Genomic DNA, 10902 nt, shown 5'->3' with positions numbered 1-10902 from the left:
ATAAGTGTGTCGTGGTGTTCATAGACGACATACTGATTTACTCGAGAGATGAGGCTGAACACGAGAATCACCTTCGTGTTATCTTGGAGATTCTGCGTAAGCAGAAGTTGTATGTTAAGTTCTCGAAGTGCGAGTTTTGGTTAAAGGAAGTTACCTTCTTGGGTCATGTGATATCTGGCAATGGAGTTATGGTTGATCCGTCGAAGATCCGAGCTGTGGTCGATTGGGAAAGTCCAAAGAATGTGAACGAGGTTCGGAGTTTCCTTGGACTAGCTGGGTATTATCGTTGGTTTGTTCATGATTTCTCTAAGATCGCAAGACCGATGACTCAGTTAATGAAGAAAGAATCCAAGTTCATTTGGACTGAGGCTTGTGAAGCTGCTTTTCAGGAGTTGAAGAAAAGGTTGACTACCGCTCCTGTGTTGACTCTACCAGAAGAGGGTGTTGAGTTCGATGTTTTCTACGATGCGTCAAAGTTTGGGTTAGGTTGTGTCTTGATGCAGAAGGGTAAAGTTGTGGCTTATGCTTCCCGTCAGCTGAAAGTTCACGAGATGAACTATCCGACTCACGATCTTGAGTTAGCAGCAGTGGTGTTTGCACTTAAGCTGTGGAGACACTACTTGTATGGAGTCTCTTGCAACTTTTATACGGATCATAAGAGCTTGAAGTATATCTTCACCCAGAGAGATCTTAACATGAGGCAGAGACGTTGGTTAGAGCTGCTTAACGACTACAAGATTGAGCAACAGTATCATAAGGGTAAGGCAAACGTGGTTGCTGATGCTTTGAGTCGCAAAGTGTGTCATGCCATGAGATCTGTGTTGGTGTTACCTGATGACTTGAGTCGAGAGTTCCAGAAGATGAGCCTTGAGGTGGTTCTTCCTGGTACTTTAAATTTGAGTGCGATGGTTGCTGAACCCGAGATCCTTCATGAGATCCGAGTTAAGCAAAGAGAGGATGAATACTTAGAAGGAGTTTGAGTCGCTATAAGCGAAGGACGTGCCAAAGACTTCGACGTTGGACCTGATGATGGTCTACGATTCCATGGTCGTTGGTGTGTGCCTAGCTGTGAGGTCTTAAAATGTAAGATTCTCAAAGAGGCTCATAGTACTCCCTATTCGGTTCATCCTGGTGGTGATAAGATGTATAAGGATCCGAAGCTAAAGTTTTGGTGGCCGGGTATGAAGAAAGAGATCGCCGAGTTTGTGAGTCATTGCTTGGTTTGTCAGAAGGTCAAGTTCGAACATCAGAGACCTGGTGGTCTACTGAAACCTTTGGAGATTCCCACATGGAAATGGGATTCGATTTCGATGGACTTCGTCATGGGTTTGCCGAGGTCGCCGAGAGGATTGAATGCGATTTGGGTCGTGGTTGATCGTTTGACTAAGGTCGCGCATTTCATTCCAATGAAGGAGACTTGGAGTCTTGAGGAACTAGCGAATGCTTATCAGCGAGAGATCATTCGTCTTCATGGGGTTCCTAAGGATATCATCTCCGACCGTGATCCGAGGTTTTGTTCTCAGTTTTGGAAGAAGCTTCAGTTGGCTTTGGGTAGTGAGCTTAAGATGAGTACGACTTTTCACGCTGCAACTGATGGTCAGACTGAGCGTACGATTCAGACGCTTGAGGATATGTTGCGAGCTTGTGCTTTGGAGTTTCAAGTTAGTTGGGAGAAGAGTTTACCGCTAGTGGAGTTCTCCTACAACAACAGTTACCAAGCTAGTATTCAGATGGCTCCGTTTGAGGCACTTTATGGAAGGAAGTGTCGTAGTCCTTTGTGTTGGGACGGTTCTAGTGAGGCTGTCGTTCTTGGCCCAGAGTTGGTTCAAGAATCGATTGAGCAAGTGAGGTTGATCCGCGAGAAGCTTAAGGCAGCCCAAGATCGACAGAAGACGTATGCAGACTTGCGGCGTAGGCCGATTGAGTTTGAGGTTGGCGATAAGGTTTTTCTTAAGGTTTCGCCGATGAAAGGTGTTAAGAGATTTGGGCTTAAGGGCAAGCTTAGTCCTAAGTATATTGGACCGTATGAGATGCTCGAGAGAGTTGGCGAGGTAGCCTATAAGTTGGCTTTACCTCCGAACTTGTTGAAGGTTCACGATGTGTTCCATGTGTCGCAGTTGAGCCGTTATCGCAGTGATCCTTCTCATGTTCTACAGGTTGATGTTATCGAGGTTGAGCCTAACCTGACTTATGAAGAACGTCTTGTTCGCATTTTGGAACGTCAAGAGAAGAGGTTAAGGAATAAGGTTGTACCTTTGGTTCGGGTTCTGTGGAGGAGTCAGAAGTTTGAGCAAGAGACTTGGGAAACCGAAGCGTCTATGCGAGAGAAGCATCCACATCTTTTCGAGTGAGGTAGTTCTCTTATCAAGTTTCGAGGACGAAACTTCTTTTTAGGGGGTTGGATTGTAACACCCCTAATTTCCATAATATAATTTTATAATTTTATTTTCCCATATTTTATATTTTATTTTCCGGGAAAATATCCGTCTTTTATCTTTTGGGCTCTTTGGGCTCGAAAAACGATGAAGACCCGCTCCTCCCTTGGGTCTCACGTGATTTTGGTGTAGATGGGTAAGTTTTGGGCCTAAACTTAGAATAAACCCATGAACTTCTCTATAAATAAGAAGGGAAATCAAACCCTTGCTTCTATTTTCTCACAAAACCCTAAACCTAATTTCTCTCCTCCTCCTTCCTCCTTTGTGCCGTGTGTCTCAACCATTCCTAGGGTTTCGTGCCGCGCCTCTTCCTCCTCCTTTCATCATCTTTCGTGCTTAGATCGATCCTACTTCTTGGATTTATCTATCTCCTTCGTAAGTTTTATGTTTTTCGCGTAGTTTTTATAGTCTATAGTTTATATATATATATATATATATATATATATATATATATATATATATATATATATATATAGAATGAGGATCAAATGAGTCCACCATCCTTAGATGAGTCCATAAGTCCTTATCTAAGCCGTTAGATTAGAACAAAATCAAGGGTTAAGATTAAATCTAAAAATAAAAGACCTATATAAAACACCAAAAAAAAACCCTAAACTAAACCATTGCACATTTCACTGCCTCATCTCACTTCTCTCTCTTCCATCTCTCTCTCTCCCATCTCTCTCTAACTCGACCCACCACCACCGGCTTCTACAACAGCCCCCCGCCACCTCCTCATTTTCTCTCTTCCTTCCATCTTCTTTTTCAGCCACCACCAACATCAAACACCACCGCTCACACCTCCATCGACGACAACCTGCTACGCCGCCTTTCTCCTCTCCTCTTCGACCTCCCTCGGCACCACCCGACACTGCCACGCCGCCTCTCTCCTTTTTTTTTTATTTTTTTTTGAGATTTGATGGTGGTTGTTAATGGTGTCGTGGGTCATTCAGATCTACACATCAAACTCTTTTTTGTTTTGAAAATTGTGGCGGGGAGGACGAAAAGGACGAAAATTGCGACAGGGGCCGTTGTACTGATTTTTTTGTTCGGTGTTGTCGAGGTAGGCGTGGTGGTGGTTGTCGCCTCTTCTTTTTTTTTTTTTTGTTGGATGTTTGTCGTTGTGGTGGGGGTGGTTGTTGTGTTGTAGCGGGCCCGTTCTACCGCGCTTTTTTTTTGTTGGTGGCGGTTCTGACTGCCGTCTCTTTTGCTTCTCGGTTCTTTTTTTTTTTTTTTCTGATTACGGCCGTGGTTGTGGTGCGTGGTGCGTGGTTTGTGGTTGGTGGGTCAGGTGGGGGTGTTGGTGGCGGTTGTGGCAGCCCCTTCTCCTTTATCCGTTTTTTTTTTCTTTTTCAACGTGCTTTGGTGAGTTGTGGAGGTGTTGGTGGCGGTTTGGCTGCCGCCTCTCTCCCTTCTCTTTTTTTTTTTTTTTTTTTTTAGATCTAAAGTGGTTGATGTCGTGGCCGTGGCCTTCTATTTTTTTTTTTTCTCAGATTGGAGGTCAGTCATGTGGCGGTGGTGGTTGGTTTCAGTTTGGTGGTACGTGGTGGCGGTTGTTGCAGGGGGAGGTCATGCTGGTGGTCAGAGGCGGTGGTGGGGTGTCGTGGTGGTCTTGGGGTAATGATGTTGGGATATGGATTAAAGTTTCAAAGATATGGATTAAAGTTTCAAAGATATGGACTAAAGTTTTACTGATATTGACTAAAGTTTCATTCGTAACTTCGAGAAATAACAAATTTTTACATCATTATATAAATACACACTAAACCATTAAAGTTTCACTCATCACCATTAAAGTTTCACACTTTTAACATTAAAGTTTCATTCATAAATCACTTAAAATTAAATAAATATTAATTAAAGTTTCACTCGTCAAATGGCCTAAAAAAATTAAAGTTTCATTCGTCACCATTAAAGTTCCACTCGTTTAACATTAAAGTTTCATTCATAAATCAATGAAATTAAATAAATTTTAGTCACAATTACATTATTACATAAATTCAATTTTTATTTATTAAAATGGCCTAAAAAATTAAAGTTTCACTTTTAAGCATTAAATTTGAACTCGTATACTATTAAAGTTACATTCAAAAATCAGTTAAATTAAATTAATATTAATCACAATCACATCATTTCATAAATTCAAATTTTTATATTAAAAATGGCCTAAAAAAATTAAAGTTTCACTTTTAAGCATTAAAGTTTCACTCGTAAAACATTAAAGTTATATTTAAAAATACAAAAATTTAATTTTTTATTTATAAAATGACTTTAAAAAACTAAAGTTTCAATCGTAAAGAATTAAATTTGCTCTCACAGATTAAAGTTCCACTTTTAAAACATTAAAGTTTCATTTCAAAAATTGATTAGAAGTCTCAAATCTCAACCATCAATCTTAGAAGATCTAATGGCTAAGATAAGGACATAGGGACTCAAATATATAGGTGGACTCATTTGAACTTCACTCTCTCTCTCTCTCTCTCGCTCTCTCTCTCTCTCTCTCTCTCTCTCTCTCTCTCTCTCTCTCTCTCTCTCTCTCTATATATATATATATATATATATATATATATATATATATATATATTAGTATATTAGTATATTAGTATATTTATTAGATTCGTTATCTTTGGCACGTGGACGATTGAATAAAGGCGTGGAGACTGCACCTGGAGAAGACGTTTATATCGTTGAAGACGATCTCTAGGGTTTATTTGTTTAATAAGGTAAATAGGTGTTTTCTTTTAATTGTGTTTATGCCAATTGATGTAATTAATATGATTTAATGATTGTCTTGTATGATTGGTACGTGTTGGATTGTTTATGATCATGTTAAATTATGTTTTCGCATGTTTGTATATGTTTTAATGTATTAATTATATATCGTATGTTGTTTATGTGTTTATTATGGGTGTCATGAGCGTAATTAGGGTTTACGAGTGAACCCTAATGGCGGCATGATAGGCGGGCAAGAGTTCTCTCTAAAGTTATAGCTAAAGCTAGTATAACCTTGATGATGATTCATGTGTTATAGCTAAAGTTAAGACAACTTTGGGTAGTTACTCTAGTTACGGCTGAAGCTACTATAACGTTGAAGTACGAGATAAGGTTATAGCTGGGACTAACGTACCCTGAGATTTATGGCTCAAGGTTATGGTTGGGACTAGTATAACTTTGAGTTTCGTGTCAAGGTTATAGTTGAGGTAAGTATAACTTCAAGTTATATATGTTGAAGTTATAGTCGAGGTTACTATAACCTCGCATCCAGAGTTTATGTTATGGTTATGGTTACTATAACATTGAATGGTTAATGTTAAAGTTATGGCTAAAGTTACTATAACATTGGTTGCTTATACTTGTTTCATATGTTGTATTATGTTCAACGTGATATGTCCTCGTGTTTGCATATATCTTTGGTTACTCTTGTTCATATGATAAGTAGGGTAGTCAGTTATATTATCCTATGAGTTGAGTCGTGATGTTGTTCATGCATGTTAGTACAGTCAGTTATACTGTGCATTTGTTTGTTGGTTGGTTTGAATAGATGACGGTAGTATCAGTTGTATACTATCGGAACGAACAAATGCTACCCTTCGGGGAATGGTGTATGGTCTATGGTCGGGGGGTAACAGAGGCAATGCGTTATACGCTCTGTTCCCCGAGTGTCGTTCGGTTTACCGAGAGTCTGGACAGGTCTTAGATATATAGGCAGTGGTTATACGCTATACATAGTACCTTGGAGGCAGTGCGTTATACGCTCCATACCGATGGAGGCAGTGCATTATACGCTCCATCAGTTAGAAGCAGTGCGTTATACGTTCTAACGGAGTTCGCTCTATTCGGCTATGCTTTGATGATAGCTTTGTGCCTTCTGTTGCTGGGGATTGTGTGTCGCCATGTTTGCTATGCTTTAATGATAGCTTTGTGCCTTTCGTTGATTAGTCGTTTGTTGCTACTAGTCTTGTAAGTGTTCATGGTCTAGTTGTTGCATATGGTCTAGGTTTGCATGATTGCATTCGTCCAAGGTTGATAAGTCGTGGTAAGCTTTGTTGGGTTTTTCATGAGCATAGATGATCTCATATATTTACTGGTTGTACATTTCAGTTGTTAATGATTGTTGGTTATATTCAAATGTTGTAAACATGACTGGGAGAGCATCTAGTTACTCCCGACTGATTGTCGACCCCTTTTTCAGGTTGTTCAGTTTGTTGCTGTTTTGGATGATATCTTGCTGGGAAGTTTTGTGCGGCGAGATGAATAATAAATTAGGACTTTGCTTTATGTTTTAAGAACCTTGAATAATGTATTAGTTGTTTTGGATTTAGTAGCGAACCGGATTGGTCAGGTGTTTCCGCCACCTTGACCCTTTTATCAGTATTGTACTCTGATATTCTTTTTATATAAGTTTTTCCCTTGTTTTATAATCCGGGTTTTTACAGGACTAATTATTAAAGGTGAACCAAATTGAGTATGAAGAATCAATTTTTCATCAAATATATATTACTAAAATAGAAAAAACAATAATTAACTGAGACACCCAAAAATGTAATATACCAATAAATGACCGGGACGAAGAAAGTACATGGTCAAAGTTCTCTCATGAGACCTACCGAAAGGTAAATGGGAGGAACGTGTATAAGGTGCTGTTTGGCCAAGTTTAAAAAGTGCTTTTATAATTGAAAAAGTAGTAGCTTCGCCAAACACGGTAAATTAGAGAGTTTTAAAGTGCTTTTGAGAAGTTAAAAACTGATTATTCACCCCCAAATATAGAAGTAGATATTTACTACTTCTACTTCTACTTTTTACATAAAGAACCAAATAAGTAAACAAAAGTTGTATTAAATTAGTTAGGCCAAACATATAAATTTTGTGAAAAACCACTTTTACAAAAGTATGGCCAAACAACTAAATTTTTTCCGAAAAGTAACTTGTGAATAAACTCCTTATAAAAAGGAAAAGTCATTTTCCATAAACAAGGAAAACGAACATTGTAACATAAAATAGAAACATAATATGTAACTAGTGTAGATTCCCGTGCTACAGCACGATACGTTTTAGTTTTGTTTTATAAAGAGACATTTTCATTAAGTTAATTGTATAAATTAATTGTACCTTTAATGATATAATATAATAATATAATCTTAGTCAGAAATAGAAAATGAAAGATATTTATTTTTGTCTTAAACCATTTTTATATTACCTTACTATAAAAATTAACTCTATAATGCTATGTCATTTCATGAAACTAATTCATTACATTAAATTGCAATTAAGTGATGTAAAAATGTAATCTAATTAAAACGCATATAAACCTTATAAAAAAACATGTAAAAACAGTATACCACGCACTTAAAAAGGCGATTTACGAATAAGTAGACTAATATATATTTTTTTAATTAAAAAAATACATTAGAATTGTTACGTCCTTTAAAATATACTTTACTAAGAGCATCCACAATGGTAAGCTAGTTGTTAATAGCTTACCTTTGCCACATAAGATTTTCAAGCTAGAATATTTGTAAGCTACAAACTACTACAATGGTAAGCTACTAGCTTAGTGTTGTGGCTTAAATGCACCATATGTCAACTACCTTCCACAACACTCTTTTAATTAATACATTATACTTATTTTACCTAGAAAATAAAAATTAAAAATATTTAGTGTTGTTTTAATTGGTAGATTTTTCCTTGTAGGCCCAATTGAGCTACTAGCTCCATGGAGCTACTAGCTCAATTTAAGCTAGTACATGTAAAGTGCTCCAACGGTTAAGCAAGTAGCTTGAAAACTTTTTTATTTGCAAGCAAGTCCTTTTGCTTAACCATTGGAGATGCTCTAAAACAACTAGTTTTAACCCGTCCAAAATTTATACTGATTTGCTACTTAAACTTGTTATAAATCATATTAACCGTTTTTCAGTTTTTAAGCGTCAATCTTACTTGGGTAGTTTAGGGGTGCATGATAAAAATCAAACTATATTAGTTTACTGTCAATTATTTAGTTTTGTATGTATAATGCATATTTTTGTATAATTTGCTAAAATTAAAATTAAAATCCCCTTAAATTAAGGAGTAAAAATCGTAAGGGAGAAATTAAATGTGATGAATGAACCTCGGTTCCTTGCAAGAAAATAGAGGTGCTTTTTCACTCTCTAAAAATGAAGAGTCAATCAAAACTCTTTAAAAGTTTTAGCTTTTATAGATATATGGGATTATAACATAAATTTTGCAACAACAACAACCAACAACATAAGAGCCTTAATCCCAAAATGATTTGGGGTCGGCTGACATGAATCATCTTTTCGAACCGTCCATGAGTGAACGCACGCCTCAAAATGCGAATAAAAAAAGGGAAGATGAAAAACAAAAAGGAAGAACGAAAATGTAATGGAAAGTCAAGGTGAACTTAGGGGTTTTAAAATCGAATTCCGTCTTTCTTTTATAAAAACTTCAAATTTAAATCGAGAGAAAAGATTAAAACGATTTTTAAAAACCGAAATAGAGTTAAGGATCCGGAATGAACCAGGTAAAATCTATAAGAAAGTGGTTGGTGAAAAAGTGTAATAAAGGGAAGAAAAATAAATAAATTAATTTCTTTAAATTAAATAAAAAAACACTAAATTGTCAAAAAAACATCAAATACTAAAAATCCACATGTACCCTTTCCCTCCATTGTGCCCTCTCCGTCACCATACTCTCCTCAAGCCCCAGAACTCTCATATCATGCTCTATCACTCTCAACCATGTCTGTCTCGGTCTTCCTCTGCCTCTAGGAGCTTTTTCTGTTCTCCAAGTCTCCAACCTCCTAACTGGTGCGTCCATAGGTCTTCTTCTCACATGGCGAAACCATCTTAGTCGGTTTTCCATCATCTTGTCCTCTATTTTGCAAATTATAAAAAATTAAAATTTATACTAATATTTTTAATATTTTATGCTCTATATTTAGAGACCACATTTAACATGTTTTAGTTTTATCATTTTTTATTTTCATTCTAGAACAAAAGTAGGAGAGATATTGGATTGAGGTCGGTTAGGGTAGGGTTTGATAAAACACGAAAAATCGTAAGAAGGGCTTGTAAGTAGGTTTAGGAATAAAAATTAATATTTTAATGCATGAACTAGGGCTAACAAACCTATTAATAAACATGCTCTTAAATGTGAGTAGTATTTTAATGAAAGAGGAAGAACATGGTATCAATTGTCATTTTATTTTGTTCATATCTTGAGTTACATATTTATAAAAATTATAAAAAAAAATGATATTCAGAATGTACCAGGTAAAATAATTTAAACAAGTTATCACATAACTATCTTTTATGCTATACATTAGAATTTAGAAGGTCTATTGAAAATTATCCCCACTTATAAATAGTGTCCAAAGTATATGCACATCACTTTTTGCGGAGGGAGTATGATTTTTACATATCCTCCCATTTACTTTTGTGAGGTGAAAGTTTTATAACTTTGATCGTGTATCCCCACTTACGAGTGCCATGCCAGTCAATCAGGGTGTTTAACCCATCAAATTTTATAGGGAAACCATTTTACAATATAAAGTAAAAAAATAATATTAGGAATAATAAAATGAGGACATATGAGATAAATGATTTACTGATAAAATAATCACAATAACAAAAATATGGTTGCACTCATTATTATTAAAAAAAAAAGGCATTAAATAAAATAGTCATTCTTTGGTTTTAAGCCTTAATCAAGCACAAATAGGATCCTACAACCTGTTGTACAGTAGCATTGTACAACAGGCCCATATATTACATATTAAACTATTTAAGCCAAAAAAAAAATTCTACATCTCCATTTTTCCCTATTTCTGATTTCTCTCCAGTCGACAAACCCTACCCCCCCCCCCTCTCTCTCTCTTCTCTAAATTTCTCTTAAACGATCCGTAATTCTGATCCTAATATGGTGAAAAGAAATCAATTGACATCATAATCAAAGAGGAAAAACGCATCTAATAATATTTTGGTGAACGAGAAGCAATTTACATCATCATCATCAAGAAGGAAAAATGGATCTAATAATACTTTGAGGTAAATTTTTACACCAATCATACGAACTATTATTAGAAGAATACAAGTTCAAAAATTCGAGTACATAAGAATACGAGCTATTAAGATAAGAATATGAGCTAATGTAAAAAGATTACGAGCTTAAAAGAATCACGAACTTAAAAATACAAGCACATGAGAATACGAGCTATTAAGATAATAATACGAGTTAATGTAAAAAGAATACGAGTTTGAAGGATTACGAGCTTAAAAATACGAGCGCATAAGAATATGAGCTATTAATACAAGAATACGAGCTAATTTAAAAATAATACGAGCTTAAAAGGATCAAGAGCTTTAAAATACGAGCACATAAGAATATGAGCTATAAAGATAAAAATATGAGCTAATGTAAAAAGAATAAGAGCTTCAACTATTTTCATGCATTAAAAATTTTGGATAAT

Source organism: Silene latifolia, chromosome 2, assembly GCF_048544455.1.
Source record: "Silene latifolia isolate original U9 population chromosome 2, ASM4854445v1, whole genome shotgun sequence".
Classification (NCBI taxonomy): domain Eukaryota; kingdom Viridiplantae; phylum Streptophyta; class Magnoliopsida; order Caryophyllales; family Caryophyllaceae; genus Silene; species Silene latifolia.
This window is presented reverse-complemented; position numbering follows the sequence as displayed.